Genomic DNA, 18,641 nt, shown 5'->3' with positions numbered 1-18,641 from the left:
CATTTCTAAAAGTACTATTTAGTTCTTTTTTAGAGACAGGGTCTTCTCTGTTGCCCAGGCTGGTCTTGAACTGCTGGCCTCAAGTGATCCTCCCACCTTCGTCCCCCGGAGTGCTGGGATTACAGCTGTAAGCCACTATGCCTTGCTTCTATTTGGTTCTTCTTATAAATATTTCCAATAGTTTTTATGGTCCATTACTGTTTGCTCATTATTCTGATTTTCAAATTTCTTTAAATATTTTATACATATTTGATTTTTTATGTCTGAGTATTCATCAAATGTTTGTTTAGTGCCTATCAGATACCAGTCACTGTTATAGAGATTGACAATCAGCAGTAAACAAAATGTAAAAATGCGTGCTGTTGTGAAGCTTGTATTCTAATAAATAACTCCAATACCTGAAGCCCTTGAGAGCCTGAATTTGTTGTTGGTTGCTTCTGCTGATTCTCACTTATAGTGGTTTGTTTCCCTATACAGTTGTAATCTTTGATTGTGAATTCATATTTGGCTGCACATGATGTGTGGGAATGTGAAGAACCTAAATTATAGATGTCTTTTTTCCAGAGAATACTTATTTGCTTCTTCAGGAACCAGGGGAATGTTATTGTTCTGGAACCAATGTAACCTTTTTGAGAACCCAGATTAAAGTGGGAGCCCTGGCTCAGTGCCTCTACCTTACCACTGCTCTTGGGTTTAATATTCCTATCAGTGGAAGCACTGATATCAGCAACTGTCCATAGGGAATGCTTGTCCTACATTTTTTTGTGGCAACATATAGTAACTGTGGCAAAAATTTAAAATTTGTGATTTTAACCATATTAAGTGTACGATTTAGTGGCATCAATTACATTCACAGTGTTGTGCAAGTATCACTATCTATAACCAACACCCCAACAGAAACTTTCTACCATTAGGCCATGACTTCTGATTTTCTCCTTCACTCAGCCCTTGGCAACTTCTGATCTAATTTTTGTCTCTACAAATTTACCTATTATAGATATTTCAAATAAATGGAACCATATAGTATTTATTCTTTTGTGTCTGACTTATTTCACTTACAGTAATTTTTCCAAGGTTGATCCTTGTTGTAGTATATACCAGAACTTCATTTCCTTTTATGGATGAGTAATATTAACGTTGCCTGTTTATACCACATTTTGCTTATCTATTTATCTGTTGATTGACTTAGGTTGTTTCCATCTTTTGGGTATATACCTAGTAGTGAAGTTGTTGGATTGTATCATTATTCTATGTTTAGCATTTTGAGGGACCAGTATAGGGTTTTCCGCAAAGTTTGCACCACTTTACATTCCTTCCAGCAATGCATGAGGGTTCCGATTTCTCCACATTTTCAACCACACTTGCTATTTTCCACTACTATTTTTTATTATTGCCATCATGGTATGTATACAGTGGTATGTTACTGTGGTTTTAATTTGCATTTGCCTGATAACTAGTGATACTGAGCATATTTTCATATCCTTATTGGTTATTTGTATATGTTCTCTGGAGGAAAGTCTCTTCAAATATTTTGTCCATTTTTTAATTGGATCACTTGTCTTTTTATTACTGAATGTAAGAATTCTTTGTGTATTCTGGATAGCAAGCCGTTATCAAATGATACGCAAATATTTTCTTACATTTAGTAGATTGTCTTCACTTTCTTGATAATGTCTTTTAATGAACAAATATTTTTAACTTCGATGAAGTACAATGTATCTATTTTTTTTCTTCTATTGCTAATGCTTTTGGTGTCATACCTATGAATCCATTGCCAAGTCCAAGATAATTAAGATTTTCCCCTGTTTTCTTCCAATAATTTCACATTTTTTTAATATTTAAGTTCTTTATCTACTTTGAGTTAATTTTTGTATGTTCTGTGAGATAGGGGTCCAACTTTTCTTTTACATTTGGAAATCCAGTTGTTTTAGCACCACTTGTTAAAGAGACTCTTTTTTCTTTATTGAAAAGACTTGGCACTCTTGTAAAAAAATCAATTGACCATAAAAGTATGAGTTTATTTTCTGGACTTTCAGTTCTATTCCATTGGCCTGTATGACAATCCTTATACCAGTACCACATTCTTTTGATTACTGCAGCTTTGCAGTACATTTTGAGATTGGAAAGTGCAAGCCTTCCTACTTTTTTTCCATCAAGATTATTTTGTCTATTCAAGGATCCTTGCAATTCCATGTGAATTTGAGGACTGGCTTTTCCATTTCTGCAAAAAGTAGTAATAAAGAAAAGATGTCTGTTGGATGTTTTGATAGGGATTGTATTGAATCTGAAGATCATTTCAAGTAGTGTAGGCCATTTGACAATATTGTCTTCCTAACCATAGCGTGGGTTGCTTTTCAATTTATTTATTTAGGTCTTCTTCAATTTCTTTTAATAATGTTTTGTGGAGTTCACTGTGGAGGTCTTTCACCTCCCTGGTTAAATTTATTCCTAGAAGTGTTATTGTTTTAGGTGCTATTGTGAATGGTATTGCCTTAATTTCCCTGTCTTCATTGCAGATATATACAAACACAACTGATTTTTGCATACTGATCTTATACCTTCAACATTTTTGAATTCTTTTATTAGCTCTCATAATGTTCTTGTGGATTCTTTGGGATTTTTATATACAGGATTATATCTTCTACTAATAGAGATTGTTTTACTTCATGCTTTCCAATTGGATGACTTTATTTTTCTTGTCTCATTGCTCTAGTAGTACAACAATGAATAGCAGTGGTGAAAGTAGGTATTCTTGTCTTGCTCCAACGCCTGCATGCTGAATTGCCTTCCTACCTACTACTCCTCATCCTAGTTTTAATACATTTTGAGAGATGGGTGGGATTATTATATATTTCTTTTACCTGTGTTGAGCCGAGAGATGTACTTAAGTTTCTTTTAGCAGAAGTTGGATGTTTTTAGGTAAAAAAGCCTTTAGGTTATCCAGTTTACAATCATTGGAAGGAACATAAGATCACCCTTTGAAAAAATCTGATGGAAAAGATGAAAGATTAATCCTCATGGCCTGGCTTGACGGCCCCCTCTCCACCTTACCCAGAATAATAAAAACAAGCTGTGTTAGCATAATGGGACTTGAGTCTCAAAGAGCGTCTGGAAGTTAGTCAAACTTACAAGGGTCTGGTTAGAAGGGGGGCCCATGGGAAACTGGCATGAAGGATGGGAGATAAATACACCTCATATCCCATATAATAACCAAGTTTGTTCCATTTCTCAGCCAGGTGTCGACTCTAGGTGTTTAATCATCCAACATCTTGGAAATGTGTCATCAGTTGCTAGGGAACTTACTCTTGTGAACATCAGTCATGCTTTAAGCTGTGCATCTGTGTATGCATATGAGAGACAGAGAAGGAGAAAGAGAGAGATGGGAGAGAGAGAAAGATATGGGAGAGATGCACTACTTATCCTATGGTGTGCTCTAAAGAGGGAAAGTAGAGAACACACTTTTGGCTCTTCTTCTGTCATCTCCTGCCTACACTTCTCCATACGATTCACTTTATTTTGTTTGAACTGTCCCTCACACAGAGACCTGGAAAACTGGAGTGGTAGGCACTCTCTCCCTGGGTCCTTGGCACTGTCTCCCATTCCCTGATTCCATTCCCATCCTCAGTTCCAGTGGACCCCTGTGTGTGAAGGCACCTGTGCTCTCCGCTGCCGAATGAGCTGTTGAATGCTGTGACCTCCTGCAAATGCCTGGGGGTTATGTTGCCCAGCTACAGTTGCTGGGAGAAACTCACGTTAGAATTTCTTCACGTTAGGATGTGTAAAATCTCTGTCACCACAGTGAATTAATGCTGCTTTTTCCTGGTTAAATGTGAAACCCATATAAGTGTGAGCTCCTGGGATGATTGAAGATAGAGCGCTCCTGTTTGGGTGCATTCAGCCTGCAGAGCCCATGTGAGAGTCATGGGGGACACACAGATAAACTATTGCCAGCCCTCCGAGAAGCCCCTACCAGATAGCAGATACATCCAGAGGAGCCTTCTGACGATGGAATTACTCCTGTCCTGAGGAAGCTCCCAAGTTGATGGAAAAGACATAGTCTTTATCCTAAGGGTACTCCTAGTGTAATGGGGGAGACCTTGGTCCTGCTTAAAGTAAACTTCTAGTGTTATGTGGGGGACTAAGCCCACCCTGGAGGAACCTCTGGTCTGATGGAGGAGGTACTCCCCATCAGGAGATGCAGATGTGATAGAACCATTCTGTCCTAGATGTCCAATTGGATAGGGGGTGATCAAGCTGGCTGGGGGTAACTGTTGGGCTGGAGAACTTCTGGGATACATACTGACTGACTTCCTTACACATAAGGGCTATAGAACCCTAACTGAGCCATCATTCTCCCTGGGAAATCCTGACTACTCCTTCCTGCCTTCACATCAAGGCTATTCTGAGTTTTTTCTTCCCCCATTCTTGACCAGCCCTGCAACCCTTCTCCTGGCTTGCCTCTTCCCAAAGCCTTTTAAAATGAGATTTTAAAACACATAGAACAATGGAAAGAATTGTAAATACTCATATACCCAGTATCTGGATTCTACAATTGTCAACATTTTGCCTTATCTCTTTCATCAAATACCTATGTATATATCTATCTTTCAATCTTATTTTTGGTATTTTTTTAAAGTAAGATGCAGACTTTTGGCATACTTTACCCTTAAGTAGAGTTCAATATTTGCTTGTAGTTCTGTATGTGTGAGGTGGGAAGGTTAAATTTACATCAGTAATGCATAAATTATAAGTGTATGCTTTGAGATTTAACAAATGCTTACACATGTATAACCCAAATCTCTCTCAAGATATGGAACGTTATTATCACACAGAAAACCTGTTCATGCTCCTTTTAATCACTGTTCTCACTTTGCAGAGGCAATCACAGTTCTCATTAAAAAAACCCTTTCTAGAATTTTATATAAGCAAAATTGTCTAGTATGTACTCATCATGCTTCTATTTATTTATTTATTTACTGAGACAGGATCTTGCTCTATTGCCCAGACTGGAGTGCAGTGGTGCAATCTTGGCTCATTGCAGCTTCAGCCTCTTTGGCTCAAGTGATCCTCCCACTTCAGCCTCCTGAGTAGCTAGGACTGCAGGCATATGCCACCATGCCTGACTAATCTTTTTTTTCTTTTCTGTAGAGACGGGGTCTCACTATGTAGTCTTGAGCTCCTGGGCTCAAGCAATCTTCCTGCCTTGGCCTCCCAAAGCACCGGGAGGCATGAACCACTACACCCAGCATCGTCGTGTTTTTGAGATTCACCTGTGTTTTTGCATGTTTCTTCCTTTTGTGCCACTGAGTAGTGATTACAATTTGTTTACCCACTCTCCTATTGTTTTTGTTTTTTCCAGTTAGCAGCTCCTATGATTAAAGTTGCCATGAATATTCTTGTACAAGTCTTTTTGTTGGCGTATGTTTTAATGTCTTTTGGGCAAATACCTAGAAGAGGAATCGCTGGGTCGTAGAGCAGGTATATGTTTAGTATACATACCTTATTGTGAAATGTCCACTTAAATATTTTGTCCTTTTCCTTACTGAATTGTGTTTTTATTATTGTGTTTTAGGAATTCTTTCGTACATTCTTGATATGTCCATTAACAGATATGTTTTACAAATATTTTCTCCTAGTTTGTGACTAGCCATTCATTTCCTAAACTATGTTTTATTCCAGATGTTTTATAGTTTTAGCTTGCATGTTGAGAAACACGATTCATTTTTAAATTAAATTTTATGCATTATGTGAGACAGGGGTCAAAATTCTTATTTTTCCTTATGGATAACCAGTTGTTCCAGCCACATGTGTTGAAAAGATTGTTTTACCTATAGGATTGCATTGGTTTCTTATTGAAAATCAAATGACCATACAAATGTGGGTTTGTTTCTGGGCTCCCTATTATCTCCCATGGAATTATATCTCCCTATATACTACCATCCTTTCTTCGTGACAGTATACTAGCTTTACAATAAGACTTGAAGTTCTGTAGTGTTAAGTCCTCCAACTTTGTTTTGCTTTGTCAAGTTTGCCTTGGATAGCCTAGGTTCTTTGCATTTTCATTTCCATTTTAGAATGGGCCTATGAATTTCAACAAATAAAGCCTGATGGAAATTGGGATTGAGATTATGTTGAATCCAAAGAATTAACAGGGGAGTTATTGATTGGGGAGAACTAACATCTTAACAACATGGAGTTTTCTAGTACAGAAACATTTATTTAAGTCTTCCTTAATTTATTTCAGTAACTCTTTGTAGTTTTCAGTGTGTATTACCAATCTTTTGCTAAATTTATTCCTAAGTAATTTTTTTTGCCTGATTGTGAATAGAATTTTTGAAAATTTAATTTTCCAGTAGTTTGCTGCTGGTATATGGAAACATAATTGATTTATGTGTAATGCCCATTTATCCTGGGACTTTGCTAAATTCACTTATTAGTTCTAATTGCTGTTTTGTATATTACTTAGGATTTTCTGCATAAGCAATCAGTCATCTGTGCACGTGCCTTTTGTTCCTTTTTCTTGCTTTGTTGCTCTGGCTAGAACTTGCAATAAAATGTTATTGGACATGGTGAAAGTGGGCATCATTGCTTTATTCCTGATGTCAGGAGGAATGGGTCTGATCATTTATCATTAAATATGATGTTAGCTGTAGGTGTGTTTCATAGATGTCTTTCATCAGATTGAAGAAATTCCCAATTTTCTCAGTTTCTTTTCTTCTCAATTTGCTCAGTTTGTTTTTTAAAATGATAAACAAGTATTAAGTTTAATAAAAATAATTCTATCATTTTTTCTGCTGTATTACATTAATGTAATGAATTATATTAATTAGTTTTTGGGTATTCAAACAATCTTCTATTCCTGGGATAAACCTAGGTGATTATAATGAATTATTCTTTTTATATATTGTTGAATTTGATTTGTTAATAATTTTTTAACCTACATTAATGAGAGATATCGCTCTGGCATTTTTTTCTTTTCTTTTTGTAATGTGTCCATTAGATTTTAGTATCAGGGTTAATCTGGCATCATAACATTCTCTTCTATTTTCTTAGTTTGTGTAGGATGGGCATTATTTCTTTCTTAAATGTTTGATGAAATTCATAGTGAAACCATCTATTATTAGAATTTTGTTTGTGGAAAGGTTTTTGATTTAAAAATTACTTTAATAGATACAGGGCTATTTGAAATTTCTATTTTATCTTGTGTCAGTTTTAGTTACTTGTGTTTTTCAAGGAATGTATCCAGTTTGTCTAAGCTGTTAATATTGTTCTCTTATTTTCCTTCTAATATCTCTAGGAACGGTAGTAATAATCCTTCTCTCATTCCTGATATCAGTAAGTTGTGCTCCCTCTTTCCTTCATCAACCTAGCTTGGCTGGCTGTCCCTGCCCCTGCCCATCCCTTTTTTTGTTTTAACTAATGCCCTTGCTTCTGGCTTTTATGTAAAGGTCAAGGTGGATCTCCCAGGCTTATTAGCTCCCCACTCCCTATTTTAAACTGCCTTTATCTGTTTTTTTTTCTTCCTTCCCTCCTATATTAAAGAAAGTATAGTCTTTGATTTTTCCCATCTGAACTCTCCCCATATATATCTGACTTTAAGTCCATGACCTGAACTCTCATCTTCTTCCCCTTTAGGGTTCTAACACCCCCAACACAATATTCTTGATTCTTCCCTCTTTCCATATTACAACCCATACTGTTGTTCATGCAATGGTTCCTTTAGCTATCTCCAGCCTCAGATCTGGCTCTGACAGCCCTGAGTATCAGCGTGACTTGGAAGTCTCCAGCATGTCATGCTTTTTGTATTTTTCTCATGCTTTCCTCTCCATATGGAGGATATTTCCACCCTACAATCTCCCTAGAGAACATCTGCTCAGTTCACGAGTAACTTCCTCCATGAAGCCTGGTGAAATCAATCACCTCCTTATTCTGCAGTCTACTTGGACAGATTCTGTGGATAAAAGCATCTGTTATCCTTCATTGCATGCATTTGTTGATGTCTTTGCTTCCACAAAGTCCCTGAGAGCAGGAACTATGTTCATATTTATATCTGTAGTACCTAATGCATTGTAGGTGCTCAGGATATGTTTGTTTATTGACTGTACAACGTTTGCATTTTAGGAAGATCAGGGTTTCCACGTGGGGTCACTCAGGCTTTTCCCCATCAGTTCCCTCTTCTATTCTCTCGCTCACCCTCTCTTCCTTAAAAGTGTGGAGCCACTGGTGATTCCTTGCTCTTCCATTAGTTACCAACTTCTGCTCTGCTAGGTCCTTTGGGTTGCACCGCCTTATCTTTTTCCTCCTTTTGACCTCTGCTGTCTCTTCTACATCTTAAAGCAACATTGCCTTGCTCATGAACCACTGTCTCTAAACCAATCTCTTGACCTTCCCCTTTGTCCCACTCCAATCCATCTTTCCTATCACTCGATGATTAATTTCCCTGAAACTTATCAGGAGGAAGCTTCCCTTGGCTCTTTGCTGCTGACAGGACAAACAATAGTTACCATGTGTTGGGTATCTGCTACATGCCAGATTCTGCATTAAAATGAGCTTTGTAGGGTAACTAATATTAATTTTTGTAGGGATCATATATTAACCTCCTTGTAAGTACAAGGAAGCTGAGGCTTATAATATTGAATTATTTGCTGAAGATCATGCAACTACCAGGTAGAAATGGAATCCAGATCACTGCCTTTCACATGAAGCGCTTTACCTTGCTTCCTAACTCCCTTTTCATCCCTAAAGACTTGCACTGTCACATCTCCAGGCATGGATATCCTGGATGGAAATTCTGGGGCCCATCCTTCTTCATCTGTTACTGTCTTCCAGAAAGGTCGTGTGCACTACTATCTGGGTTCTTTTCCTTATTGTCCTCCTACCTGGTATACTACCCACCTACCCTCTTTATGTCTGGACACTTGCCCAATTTTTGCCCCTTCCTCAAGCCTCATGCAGCCCTCACTTCTTCTGGGATGCCTGCCTGGTCATGCCATCAGGGATACAATGGCTCTTCTTCAGTGCTCTGTAGAACTTACTGCTGTTTCATTTCTCCCTGAAGTTGCTAGTTGCTTAAACTCAGTGTAAACCCTACAAGGACAGTGCCTTTGCATTCTCTTGGCTGGCGCAGGAACCACAAACACAGCAGATCCTCACAAATGCTTATTATTGTACCTCACATCTGACTCATTCATTCACTCAATCTTTCTTTAAATAAGCACTAACAAGTACCAGGCATTAGAGAGGTGACTTAGAGATGAGAATGAGAATGATGATAATGATGATGATAGTTATCTTCGTACTGGTAGCTATAACAAAATACTACAGACTGAGGAGCTTATACACAGCAGGAATTTATTTGTCACAATTGTGAAAGTTATAAGTTGGAGATCAGGGTGACAGCATGGTCAGGTTCTGGTGAAAGACTTCTTCTGGGCTGAAGACTTTTGACTTCTTGTACTGTTACATGGCAGAAGAGGGCGGGAGGACTCTCAGGGGTCCCTTTTATCAGGACATTAATCCTACCCAGGAGAGATCTACCTTTGTAACTTAATTACCTTCCAAAGTCTCTGCCTCCTAATACTATCACAGTGGGGGCTTAGGATTTTTAACATGAATTTGGGAGGAACACAAGCATTTAGTTCATTGCAATAGCACAATGCTACTGGCTAGATTCAATTTTAAACACTTCAGATGTGTTACAGAATTCAATCCTCACAATAATGAGGTAAGCACAATTATTAGCCTTATTTTGCAGATTAGGAAACCAAGGCACAGAGAGATTAAGACATTTACCAAGACCACACAGTAAATGGCAGAGCAGGAGCCAGGCATCCTGACTGAGTCCAATCCAAATTCTGCTGTCAGTTTACTATTGCAGAATAATTATAACTACCACTTACTTGGCATTTAATATATAAAAGTTTCTGTACTAAGCACTTTAAATGCATTATTCCATTTAGATGCTTTCAAATTCTTTTTTTAAAGCCAGTATTGATTTACATTTCACAGATGAGGAAACTGAGGCTCAGAGGAAGTTAACCTTCTCAAGGTCACAGCAAGTAAGATGCAGAGCTGGGGCCAGAGCCCCGGCTGCCTGCATCCAAAGCACATATTTAAACCCAATTGCATTTCGCCACCTCTACCATTGCAAGATCTCAGACTTGGAAGAGCCATCTTAGGAAGTCACCAAGCTCCATCTCCTACTTGTAGGGAAAGCTGTTCTGAGAATTCTCCCAGTCCAGCTCAAATGCTTCAGGGAGTAAGAAGCCAACTTCCTCACAGGACAGCCCATTTGTGGTTGGACAGCACTGATTGCTGGAACTTCCCTTTCCCCTTCCCCTTCCCCTTCCCCTTCTCCTTCTCCTTCTCCTTCTTCTTTTTTTTCTTGTATAAGCCCAATAAGTCAGCTTCCCTCCATCTCCAGGGCCCTCTTCAGAGCTGCCTGTATCTCTCTCCTGAAGAACTGCAGCTTTGCCTGCAGGAGAATTGGGTCAAATCCCCTGGGCCTGCCCAAGGTTGTGCAATAGGAATGGGGAGCTGAGGAAGTTGCAGCATTCTCGGGAAGAGATGCACAAATGTTCTGGGTCTTTCATCTTAAGTGGTTTCTGATCTCTCTGACTGAATGAGTGCCTGGAGCCACCGCTGTTGAACATTCATTCATGTAGATTCCAGGCTGGTCTATTGCAGGAGTAAATCCCCTTGCTTGCCTTCATCCCTACCCAATCCCCAGCCCCCCAGGACAATCCCCAGCCCTCCCTGGTCTCCGTGGCAACAGGGCCATCTGTTTCATGTGGCATCCCAGGCCAGGGGACGTTCATTCTGTCCTAACTTTAAGTAACAGGCAGTACAGAAAGAAGTCCAAGAAGGAAGGGGATAAGGGAGAGGACAATGTGCCTTCATGGTTCCTTCTGGTCCCACTGTCATTTTGAGCAAGGCAGGTGGTCAGAGATGCAACAGCCCTCAGAGGTCTGCTGACACAACACCCTTATTTTATGTATAAAAAAACCGGATTCTAAGAGGAAAAATGGCAGTCATATAGTACATTAGCCTCAGAGGAAGGTTTAGTGGGAAACTGATAAACATTTGTTGAATGAATAATAGAATCATAAAGAGTTAGAAGCAACCAACACATTATGATAAAATTCCCGTCTCATGCGGGAGTGTCCAGAAGTTATACTCTACAAAATATGGTCATCCAAAGTATGCTTGGATGCTTTTGGTGACAGAGAAATCATTATGTTAACTGACTCTATTGTTGGATATTTTGAATACAGAAAACTCTTCTACATGCTTCTACAGTCATGCGTCACTTAATGACAGGGATATGTTCTGAGAAATGCATGGTTAGGTGACTTTATCCTTGTGTGACATCGTAGAGTGTACTGACACAAACCCAGCTGGACAGCCTACCACACATCCAGGCTACCTGGTATAACCTATGCTCCTAGGCTACAAGCCTGTATAGCGTGTTACTGAGTACTGTAGGTAACTATAACACAATGGTAAATATTTGTGTATCTAAACATAGAAAAAGTACAGCAAAAATACCGTGCTGTAATCTTATGGGCCCCCTGTGGTGCATGTGATCCTTTGTTGACCGAATGTCACCTGCAGCACATGATGGCACGTCTTTCATAGCCTGCCTCCCTGTGATTTTACCCATCAGTTCCTGGTTCTGCCCTGTGGAACCACAGAGATTCAAGCCCTTCACGTGTATTGTCTTGTTGACATCACTCTGGGAAAAGCCTGAGAAGAGATGGTTCTCCATCTTACAGAGGTCTGGAGAAGTGAAGTTATCAACCAAGGCTCAGAGCTAGGTTAAGAACCCAAGTGCCCAGAGGTGTCTTGGTCCATAGTTGGGGTGGATTGGGGAGGGATATTATCTTAGTTCTTCTGGGTGCTCCCCATCTCTTCCCATCAATCATGCTGATATGGTTTGGCTGTGTCCCCACCTAAATCTTCCCTTGAATTGTAGCTCCCATAATTCCCACGCATTGTAGGAGGGACCTAGTGGGAGATAATTGAATCATGGGGGAAGTTTCCCCCCATACTCTTCTCATGGTAGTGAATAAGTCTCATGAGATCTGATGACTTTATAAGGGGTTTCCCCTTTTGCTTGGCTCTCTCATTCTCTTGCCTGCTGCCATGTAAGACGTACCTTTCACCTTCTGCCATGATTGTAGGCCTCCCCAGCCATGTGGAACTGTGGGTCCATCAAACCTCTTTTTCTTTATAAATTACCAAGTCTTGGGTATGTCTTTATCAGCAGTGTGAAAATAGACTAATACACGTGTTCTAAGGATCTAACTTGGCCCATTTCTTGGCTCTGTGCCATCTGAGCTGTCCCTTTCACCTGCCCGCTCCTCCCCAGCCCTTTACCATGGATCTATGTCTCTGTAAGGCAAGAAAGCAGCTCCCCTCTGCCCAACTTCAGGCCCAGGCCTTGTAGCTGGGTGGAGGTGGTTCCTGGGCATGTCTCCTCAACCCAGCCCTGGCCTCTCAGCTCCTTCATCACTGCTAGAACATCCTCCATGTGCCTGGGGCATATGCAGGCTGGGTTAATGAGGAAGGGCAAGGTCTCTCTGATGTCGTCACTGGGAGAAATTCCATTCTGCAGCTTTGGGGAGGCTACTAAGCTTTCCACAAACATTTCTGCTTTTCCTCCCCAATACCCCTTAATGGGCCTTGTACTTCCTACAAGAAGCCCCAAGCAGGGGAGGGATTGTGGGGGGTGGGCCATAGGCATAGTATCTAAAGTGTGATCATGTGGAACTACAGCACCAAAGGAATAAGGGGTTGTCAGGGCAGGAGGCAGAATTAGGGCTGAGAAGGGAGCAGTAGAAAACTGTATTTGGGAGACAATTCTACTTTCTTCCTCTTTACCCATCTTAAACTCTGTCCCTCACTCCTTTCTTCCAATTAGGCTGAGAAGCCCAGGATGGTTTTGCTCTACTCAACGCACCATCTTTCCTAGTCCTCCAAATGAGCCTACTGCTTGTCACTGGGTTGATGGTCATTGTGCCCTCTGCCTTAACTGGGAACTAGTTTTCTAGTGCAGGCTGTAGCGATTTAGCTAATCAGTGCAGGCATGCAAATGAGAGAATCCTGAGTAGCCTTTTCCCTGGCCACTCACCAGCAGAGTTTTAACCTCGTCTCTCTGATTGGTCTATCAGAAGACAGCTTGGGAGTTCGGGCTCAATTATCTTCTTTAATGGGCCAGTGGGCAACAAAAGAGTAGATGTTAGAATAAAGCAACATACTTTTAGTTCACTTGGGAATGCATTACATCAAAATTTTGCATTATATTTGACTTCAAATACTTTAACAATTAGTTGACTCCTGCTGAGTCAGATGGTGTGGGGAGTGGGAAAGAGTGCGGGAAGGGCAGACCAGGACAAACATGGATGGATGTGGTAGCTATCCCCCATAACTGACACTTCCCACATCATATCTTGTCTCCCTTTTGATCGGTGTTAGAGTCCTCTCTGTTGCCCCCTCCCTCAGATGTGTTCACTGGACCTCTCCAACATTTAGCATCAAGGCCCCTGGGTGTGCCCAGAGCAGAGTTCTGTGTGCACAGACCAGTCATGAAGATGGATTGTTCCCTGCAATAAATATCGACTGATTCATAAATCTGGTTGCCAGATTCGATCAAAGTTGCTGCCTGCATAATCTGGGAGCAGGAAGACGCCAGTTAATTCTGTACCGGGCCGGCTGTTTCTCAGTGGAAGATGTATAAATGTCGATGTCCCTTAGCTCCCTGCAACTTGGGGGCAGTGTGATGGGGTCAGAGGAGAACAAATCGTCCCAGCCAAGGGGGCAAGTCTCTGAATGGTGGTGAAGACTAGGATGATCTAAGGGACAGAAGGTTCCACAGGGCAGGACTGCTGTCCTTTTCCCCTCATCAGCCCCTGGTCTCCTCCGCTTCAACCCCTCCACTCTGGCTGAAAGTAGATAATGTTGAACATCTGGATGAAAAGCAGAATCAGCCAGCCCCTCACCCAGATGTTTCTTTTTGTACAGAGAAAAAAAAAACAAAACAACATCCTGACAATGATGAGTTTTCATCTTTTATCCAGACATTGAATGTCAGGTAAGTACAGTCTTGGGGGTCTTAATAAAGAACCCCTTCTTTTTCCGTTGGGGGGTCCCACAAGCCGTTAATGGGGGAAGGCAGGAATTCTTGCTGTCATATTCCCTTTGGATGCCTTGGGGCGGTTTCTCCTTATACTGTGGCCAGTTCTGTGGCTAAAGCAATAGGGTTTTGTTTAAGGTGGGAGAGAGAAGGGAGCTACCCCTCACTACCTCATTTCTCCTCCTCAGTCCCTCTGGCCCTATACAATATGCATTTCCCTGCTCACCTTCTCTCTCACTTATTCATCTGGTCAGTCATCCTTTCATTTTCCTAGCAAATACTTGTTGAAGGTTAGGCGTGGTGGCTCACACTTATAATCCCAGTGCTTTGGGGGGCTGAGATGGGAGGATTGCTTGAGGCCAGGAGTTCAAGACCAGTCTGGGCAACAAAGCAAGACCCCATCTCTGCAAAAAATATTTAAAAATTAGCTAAGTGTGGTGGTGCGTACTTGTAGTCCCAGGTATTCAGGAGGTTGAGATGGGAGGATCACTTGAGGCCAGAAGGTTGAAGTTGCAGTGAGCTATGATTGTAGTCCTGCACTCCAGCCTGGAATACAGAGCAAGATCCTGTCTCTAAACAAACAAACCAAAAAAAACCTTCAAATACTTGCTGAGCATCTACCTCATGAAATCCCTGCTTCTCTGAGGCATCTTTCTCACGCAGGGCTCAGGATCAACAATCCAAACTGCTCCCTTCTGTAGGAATGATTCCAAGAAACCTTGTCAGGGGCTGGGGTTCCTCATGCCTCTTAACCGAGAGACACAGGAGCTCAGTGTGGCCAGCCTGGAGGCCTGGGGAGGGCCTGCAGTATATGCAGCTCCTGAGGACATGGGCTCTAATTCCAGCTTTGGTATCAGCTCTGTGGTATTGGGCAGGTCCCTGAGCCACTGTATCCTCGCCAGTACAATAGAGGTACTGGTAGTAACAGTATCTGCCTCACAGGATTGCTGTAGGATAAAATAAGTTAATATATATAAGCGTTTGTGGTTTTTTTTTTCCCCTTCATCCAACCAGTTCTCTGATTCTCTAACATTGACTGGATGTCTAGAAATTCAATTTAAATCTGATATACTAACTATCTGGAGTTAGTGTTAGACTCCACAGATTGAGGACTCAGTTCCATAAGACTGCCCACACTTCTGATGCCAGTCTCAAGTATCAGGCTCTCAAGTTACCCTCACTTCTGCCCAACTTGGCTGGAGGATCAGCCACCCAATGGGTTCATTTTGCCCACTGGCCAGATAGAGCTGATTTATCAAGATAAGGGAATTGCAATAGAGTGTAATGCACCCAGGGCTGGCAAAATGGAAGACAGGAGCTTTATTATTACTCAAGTCAGCATCCCTGAAAATTCAGAGGCTAGAGTTTTTCAGGGATAGTTTGATGGGCAAGGGAATGGGTACTGCTGATTCACTGTGGATGCAATCATAGGGATGTGGATAATGGTCCTTGTGTGCTGAGTTGGCTTCTGGGTAGGGGCCACAAGACCAATTGCATGAAGAATTGTGGGTCTGGGTGGAGCTATTAAACATCAGAAATGCAGAAGCCTGAAAAGACATCTCGAAAGACCCAATTTTAGGTTCTACAATAGTGATGTTATCTGCAGGAGTAAATGGGGAAGTTGCAAATCTTGTGATCTTCGTAATAATGACTGGCAGTCATTTATGTCTATGTCTTAGCAGAATTCAGGCTCCTCTCATCCTTCCAACCTGGTGATCTTTATTGTTTTACAAAGGTGGTTTAGTTTTGGGGAAATCATCATTTAAACTACAAACTAAATTTCTCCCAAAGATAGCTTGGCCAAAGTCCTGGAAAGACTAAGGGCAGTTTGGAGCTCAAAGGCAAGATGGGGGTTGGTTAGGTCAGATCTCTTTCACTGTCCTAATTTTCTCACTATTATAACTTTTGCAAAGATAAAATTTTGCAAAGGGTAAATTTCTGGGGTTCCCGCAATCTCTCTACCAAAGGTTCCCTAATTTGCCACAATAATTCACAGAACTCAAAAAAAATACTATACTTACAGTTTATTACAAAGGATAGAAACAAACAACCAGATGAAGAGGTTCATAGGGTGAGGTCCTGAAGGGTCCCAAGCACAGGAGCCTCCGTTCCCATAGCGTTGGGATGTACCATCTTCCTGCCATGCAGATATGTTTGCCAATTTGGAAGCTCTTTGAACTGCATCATTTAGAAATTTCTATGGAGGTTTCATTACACAGGCATGATTGTGACCTTTGGTGATTAACTCAATTATCAGCCCTTCTCCCCTCCCAGGAGGTTGGAGAAAGGGGTTGAAAGTTCCAAATCCCTCTGGTCACATGTCTGCTTCCTCTGGCTACCAGCTCCTGTCCTGAAGCTATTTAGGGGCCCAAATATCACCTCATTACTATAAATTCAGGTATAGTTGAAAGGGGCTCTTTATGGATAATCAAAGATGCTCTTATCACTCAGGAAATTCCAAAGGCTTTAGGGGCTCTGCACCAGGCACCAGGGACAAAGACCAAATATACGGATGGGGTTTGACTTCACAATTTTTGACTTTATGATAGTGCAAAAGCAATCCTCATTCAGTACATTCCTTGGTCTACCATGGAGTTGTGTCCAGTAAGCCCGTTGTAAGTCAAGGAGCATCTGTACTATATTTTTCATTATATCACAAAGCTAAAACAGTGCCTGAAGAATGCATGTGCTCCAGTGTCAGTGGTTATTTCTACCCTGGACTGGAGTCCTTGACATCCCATTCTACCAAGGATATATTTTAATTTTTTTATTTTTAAATTTTATTTGTAGAGATGGGGTCTCGCTATGTTACTCAGGCTGGTCTCAAACTCCTGACCTCAAGCAATCCTCCTGTCTCAGCCTCCCAAAATGCTGGGATTACAGGTGTGAGCCATCATGCCTGGCTTCATTCTACCAGGGATATAAAGCACCTACTGTGTGCAGGTCACTTGCTGGTGTGTGGAGGGTACAAAGATCAGTCAGAGATAACCCCTGACATACCTCTCCGTGATGTTCACAACAAACACAGACAAAGGGCATTGGGGCTGGGCTGGGTCAAATGTTCCAATTGTTTGGAGAGTTATGGGAAATTTAATGGAGAGAGGGGAAATGGTCTTTGACTGGATCAATGGAGGATGAATAAAATGAATACTGGTGCTGGGAGGGTGGTCTAGGAGAGGCACTAGCATGAGCAAAGTTATGGAGGTGGAAAAGAACCTGATCTGGAGAAGAGGAGATGAGAAAGGGAGCTGAGAGTGGGAAAGCAAGGAAGGGTGGTGTCACATCTTGGAGGGCCTCAAATGCCAGATGAGCGACCGAGGCAATTCTGTAGGCAATAGAAAGCCATGGAGGGACTTGCAGGAGGGGTAAAATCATCAGAGCTGAGCTCCAATGTGGTTTCTCTGGCAGTGACATGATGATGGGATTGAAGAGGGGCAAGACAGATGGAGAAGGCCTAGGCCACTCCTGAGTCTGAGCAAAGTTATGCAGAATGGACAATGACCCCACATAAAGCAGAGGGTAGACTCGGACACACCACCAGGAAAAAGAAGGGGCTGACTCCTGGGGCAAGGCAATGAAGCTGGACACACTATATCTCTTCTGGTAGTAGCTCAGTTTCCCTCTAGTTAAGGGGAGTAGCTGCCTCCATTCAGGAAGGGGCTCATGCAATTTGGAATAAACTCCCATAAATCCACAGAATATTAAAGTTGGATACCCTCTGAGTGATGATATAGTATAAGCATGTATTTCATGGATGACTAAAATGAGGTCTAAAGCAGGCAAGTAGTGTTTTCATTGACACATGTCTGGTAAAGGGTATAGTCTGGACAAGCCCACTATGGGCCCTTGAGGGAGCTCCCAAACACACCCCTTCCCTTGGCCCAGCCAATTAAATGCAATTAAAACCAAGTCAATTTCTCTGTTGTGAATAGTGCTGCAATAAACATATGTGTGCATGTGATTTATAGTAGAATGATTTATTTTATTTTTTGACATTTTATTTTATTTTATTTTTATTATACTTTAAGTTCTAGGGTACATGTGCATAACATGCAGGTTTGTTGCATATTATACTTTAAGTTCTAGGGTACATGTGCATAACATGCAGGTTTGTTACATATGTATAAATGTGCCATGTTGGTTTGCTGCACCCATTAACTTGTCATTTACATTAGGTATATCTCCTAATGTTATCCCCCCTCCCCCTACCCCATGACAGGCCCTGATGTGTCATGTTCCCCTTCCTGTGTCCAAGTGTTCTTATTGTTCAATTTCCACCTATGAGTGAGAACATGCGGTGTATGGTTTTTTGTCCTTGCGATAGTTTGCTGAAAATGATGGTTTCCAGCTTCATCCATGTCCCTACAAAGGACATGAGCTCATCCTTTTTATGGCTGCATAATATTCCATGATGTATATGTGCCACATTTCCTTAATCCACTCTATCATTGATGGACATTTGGGTTGGTTCCAAGTCTTTGCTATTGTGAATAGTGCCGCAATAAAC

This window comes from Colobus angolensis, unplaced genomic scaffold, assembly GCF_000951035.1.
Source record: "Colobus angolensis palliatus isolate OR3802 unplaced genomic scaffold, Cang.pa_1.0 Scaffold167, whole genome shotgun sequence".
NCBI lineage: Eukaryota > Metazoa > Chordata > Mammalia > Primates > Cercopithecidae > Colobus > Colobus angolensis.
Note: the sequence above shows the minus strand (reverse complement) of the source record.